Consider the following 5,511-nt stretch of genomic DNA (forward strand, 5'->3'; position numbering starts at 1 on the left):
TGCGTGGTCCTCTCAAATGACCAGAGGCCCTCCCACCTCTTTGCCCGGCCACCCTGGGATGACAGCATGGATGTGGAGATGCTCCGATTCCTCCCACTGATACTGTGTAGCAAGTTGGCTAATGGAAAATTCTGATTTCCTGACAATCTCTAAATCAGTAAGAGTTCCAGTCTCACTTGAAACTTACAAAAAGAAAAGCAGATTAACGAGATAGCAAGTAAAACATGAAAATGGTATAGTATAATGATGTGTTAATCTCTCTCACGGAAATTGTGTGATGATTGCTGGCCATGGAGAGTAAAGGAAAACAAAACAAAACAAAACCCCAGAACAAAACCGAAAAAGAAGCTCCCCAGGATGATATTCATGGGAAAAAAAATCTGATCTGACTACTTTAGGTCATCATGATTTTTTCATGTTTATTTTTGTCATATCAAACTTCCCAGAGCCCCAATTTTCAAATTTAGGTGCAACCCCCCAATAATACAAAGAGGAAAACTGAAGGTTGTGAAGCAGGTAGGACAAAAAGATTACTAAATGAAAAGTGAGCTGTTTTTTTAACAGCTTTCTGCTAACCCAGACTCCTGGTTTTATTTAAGAAGCCCACTGCCTTTGAAAATACACAGGGTCTTTTCAATAGCAAAAGATCAAATGATGTTAATCAGGCAGTGGGGTCTAATCCTTTAATGCAGCTGTCTCTTTACATTATAAACATTCCAGCTATATAAGCTGGAACGATTTTTATCTTAGCTTGTCTTTCCTTCCTCGTCTTCCTCTTCCCCCCCCTCTCTGTCTCTCCCTGCTTCTCTGTATCTCTTCTGTCTCTAAATCTTAACTTTGCCACGGTACAGAATATGCTTTCTTCTACCTGGTTTCTAACCCCCGTCAAGAAATAATCTTAGAACGAAGGAGGACAAGAGGGTGGGGGAATTAACCTCTCTTGCTCTCCTCCATGTTCCCCACACTTTTGGTTGGTCACTATAGACTATATTCTCTTGGAAAGACCACATCTACAAGGCACTGCACAAAGCTCAGGCTTCTCCCTGCTCATCACCTCTATTCCTCCTCAGCTGTTGGTTTGGCCTGATGGATTCAGTTCCACTTTGCACAGATGTGGATGCCTTTACAGCTGCTTTCGACAGCTTTCTTTGAGCCGATCTTTTCTTCAAGAATACAATAATCATAGTTTGAAGAAATGATTATGGTGGGAAGAAAGATATATGACAGTTTTCTTCAGATATTTGATCTAACATCCCGTTGAAGGAGGATTGGACTTTTAGAGGAATATAGAACCATCAGAGCAGTGATTCTTAAATGGAGGTGTGGTGGTACGTAGAGTCACTTAGGGACCTCTTCAGGTTACAGTCCCTTTCTCTGCTGAGATGCTGAGGATTACTAGCCTAGAGGGAGACTCGCTTGCTAGAAAAGCATCTACACACCAAATTCAGCAGATATTGATTCTGTAGCATGCAACTCTTGTCCACAGGAGTACGACCAATTTCTTAGGAACATTAGGATGGAAAATATTGAGATCCATCAAATTGGACTATAAATCTCACAAAATCAAATAAACTATATATAATATTCTCATCCTTTTATTCCTAAGGCCTACCAGGGTCTGACATGTGGAAGATGCTCCAAAATGCTCTTTAAAGTATTGTTTTGTTTTATGAATTAAAAAAAATAACTTCAGGTAAGCAAATTTCATATTAATATAAGTAGAATAATCTAATAAGAAGCACTGTCCATGGTAGGTCATCATGAGAGACAGTGAGTTCTCTGTCTTTGGAGGAATACAAGTATAAACCAGGGATACTGGTAGATAGGCTAGATACTTGACCAGGCCTGGGAGGCTAACAGAGTGGCAGCCAACTTGGCTCCAAGGCCAAGGAAAAATTCCAACCCTTATTTCATGACCACCAAGAGATTAATTACTTGAATGGCATAAAAAGATGCATCCTGTCATATCATCGGTTCAAACCAGGGGACCAAAGCCGTGTGCCTTGTTTTCTGGGAGTTCTGTGTTAAATTTGAACCACTGTTTATTAAATCCTAAGTTTTTAATTTCTGTTTACAATACTCCAGATTTTTTTTTTTAACTAAGAATACCATTTGTACCTTTGAAAGTCTCCAAGCCTTTGGTTTTCTTCTCTAGAGCACCATATGAATGCTGATACCTAGAAGCCCAAAGCTGTGGCTTATAGGTCCTAAGAACCCAATCGCTTCTACCTGCAGAATCAAAAGCTAAGCCAACCTCACCTCTTTGTCACACTAATTCAGAACCCAACTTTTTCAAATTAGCTTAAGGCTGGCCCACAAGAGAACACAAACATTTCTGGAAGCGTTGGAAGTTTTTAGAGATTTCTCTCCCTTCCCCCACTCTCGCCCTCCTTCTTCTTCTTTTTACCCTTTTCCTTCTTCTAATGCTGAATGAAGTTTGCCATCCAAGGGAATGTGGTGCCTTGATAATCACTTTTTGGATATCCATGCATTCCACATTCATTTATACAGAACATCTGCAGCCCATTAGAGGGATGTAATAAAGTGGCAAGCCTCTGGCCCCAGCAGCAGCTTGCTGCGGAGATCTTCTGGTGAAGAGCGCCACCTCTCACCAGTAACCAGCGTGGCCACTTGGTGAGCCCGAGTCCCGGGAGCCAGCCAGCACAGTGACCCTGTGGGTTCACTAGCCTTTCTTTTTTGCACAGCAGTCAATTATTTTTTCTACCAACAATGGCAAAGTACCTGACACTGTACATCCATCCTGCCTCTGTTAGTGGAAGCACACAGGAGGTGGGTGCCCTGAAAATAAAACCTGAGTTTTCTGTGTCGATACGTTTTTTTACCATCTATGAATTCACTTTTCAAGAAGGGTAATGGGTGCTCGCTTGGGCAGCACATATACCAAAATTGGAGCGATACAGAGAAGATCAGCATCGTCCCCGCGCAAGGATGACATGCAGATTCTTGAAGCACTCCATATTTTTATGAAGTGCCTGGAATTCTTCGATTAAAAGAATATATTCTCTTGGTTCTGCTATGGTCCAGACAGTGTTAAATTCTTTTTTCTATTGTGGGTTTTGATGTCCCCCCCCACACCCAGAAATTGGTTTTATTTGATGTACCCAGGTCTTCAGTTTCTCAATAAAGATCTCCATAAAAAAATAAATGAAAAATAATAAAGAGTAATGGAAAATTAGTAATCTACTTCTCAGTCTGGACCATTCTTAAAAATTCTGGATCTTCTGCTGAATAAAACAAATCTCCAAATGTTATTCGGATTAAGAAATATTCTTTAGTGTTATAGGGATCTTAGAGGTCTTCCGGTCCTTAGAGGTCCTCCTGTTAGAGGCGAGGAGCCGGCGTCCAGAGTGGTGCAGTGAATATGTCATATCCTTCCCCTGTTCACTCCACACCCATCGACGACTACCCTCGGGCCCTTTCCTTTGGGCCATTCTCTCTCCACTGGGGTTCACAGAACTTTGTGTCTCTCTTCTGGAGAGACTGAGACTGTATAAACACTCACAGCGATCTCTTAGGCTGTATCTGAACAGAGTTCTTATCTTTATGCCTCTATTGTGTTCTGTTTGTCTTAATAAAGTACAAATCTCTCTATGACACACAAAAAACACAGATGTTGATTCTAAATAGTTAAATGAATCATTGCATATGTCTCTCAAATCATTTATGTAAAATATTTGAAAACGCATTTTAGATTCTTCGTCCTTTGTAGGGAGTTTTAAATGGTTTAAAATATATACCTTTATGTATTATTTGATGTTCATACAGTTTTTCCTAAATAGCATGTTTGACTTTTAGCAGAAGTTCTTGGAGATAGTGTATTCTGAATGCCAATGGCAGAACTTTTACCTAATAATGTATTATTTACTATAAAGAGGTGCTGCTATTGCAGGAGAAAGGCAATGGTCTAAAGATGAGAACTTCGGGTTCGAGTCCAGCGACTGCCACTTAGTAGCCCTGTGACTTAACCCAGGTTACTAAACTCTCTGGTCGGGGCATGTGTGTCTGTCAGCAGGGGCAGGAAGGGAAGGGGGAGGGAAAGACATGGTAAGAAAATCTGAACGGTCTTTCTTGTTGGATTGTTGCTAGCCTCAAATCTAATAACATACCTGAAAGTTCTCTGAAACTTATAAATCAAATTTAAGTTAGGATTACCACGGCCAGAGCATTTGCTCACTGCCATGTAGCATGTTAAATGGAAGCACTATATTTAAAGGTTAAAATCCGGGTTCTTTGATCTGCCAATTTAGATGGAATCCCAGCTTCACCACTTGCTAGCTGTGTGCTTTCTGGTGAATTACACAACCTGCCTAAGCTTGACATCCTGAGGGAATACTAATTTAAAGCACATCTTATGGGGTTGTGTTAAGATTAAATTCAATGATACATGCAAGGTACCAGGTGGGAAGTCCCAGCCCCCAGCAAATAAACATTCACTTAGTTTTGTATTATGAGATTCCTGGCTCTTGCTGTTCTCATGGTTCTATGGGATAAATAACCTGGAATATTTGGGTTTTTTAACCCTCAAAACATTTTACTTAGGTCTCCTTCACCTATATATAGAGCTCTAGCTGAGACATCACCTCTGAGGACGTAGAGCAAATTTGAGTGTCACGAAAAAAACAAAAAAACAAAAACAAAAACACCATTAACAATAAGGATTCATGAGTCTGAGAGTTAAACCCAAGAATAACTGCTCTTTATCCTGCCCTTACCACTCTGTCTTCAGAACTCTCCCCTACAGTAATATTCTACTCCAAGAGAAGAATCGATTTCAGGTTGTCTTCTTGACTCTGACACCTGGTAAGTGTTCTTGATAATCTCATACCCTTTATAAATTTATGGTCTTATAAATATCATATATATATACATATATACATATATATATGTGTGTATATATATTGCGTTACAGATAATTTGCTCTATTTCCTTTAATTTTACTCTTTCCCCCCCTTTATTTTTACTCTATATCCTCTTCTAGATTATGAACTTCACAAAGGCTGGACTCCTGTTTTTTTTTTTTCTCACTATTTCCAATATTCAAGTTCTGTGAATGATCCAAAGATCAGTAATGCCCTGACATTACATAAACTTGGATTCATGCTGGGCCTCTTTACCTCCTTGCTGGGTATCCTAGGGAAAGTTGCTTCAGTTCTCTGAACCTTCTTTCTTTTTTTTTTTTTTTAAGATTTTATTTATTTGACAGAGAGACACAGCGAGAGAGGGAACACCAGCAGAGGGAGTGGGAGAGGGAGAAGCAGGCTTCCCGCTGAGCAGGGAGCCTGATGTGGGGCTCGATCCCAGGACCCCGGGATCACGACCTGAGCCGAAGGCAGACGCTTAACGACTGAGCCACCCAGGCGCCCCGCTGAACCTTATTTCTTTGTTCATAAGATGAAGACAAGCCTACAGAGTTGCTGTGAGTCTTGTAAATAATACCGGAAAGCCCTTAACACATAATAAGCCTTCAATAAAAGGTCACTATCAGTGTTT

At 40.4% G+C, this 5,511-nt stretch overlaps 1 non-coding gene across 1 annotated transcript; it reads left to right on the forward strand.

Moving 5' to 3' along the window:
• The first annotated feature begins 2,877 nt into the window (after positions 1 to 2,877).
• LOC123325575 lies at positions 2,878 to 2,984 on the forward strand. Its single transcript, XR_006540514.1, has one exon. It is a non-coding gene; the product is annotated as a U6 spliceosomal RNA (small nuclear RNA).
• The last annotated feature ends 2,527 nt before the right edge of the window (positions 2,985 to 5,511 follow it).

The sequence above is a fragment of the Neomonachus schauinslandi genome, chromosome 8, assembly GCF_002201575.2.
Source record: "Neomonachus schauinslandi chromosome 8, ASM220157v2, whole genome shotgun sequence".
NCBI lineage: Eukaryota > Metazoa > Chordata > Mammalia > Carnivora > Phocidae > Neomonachus > Neomonachus schauinslandi.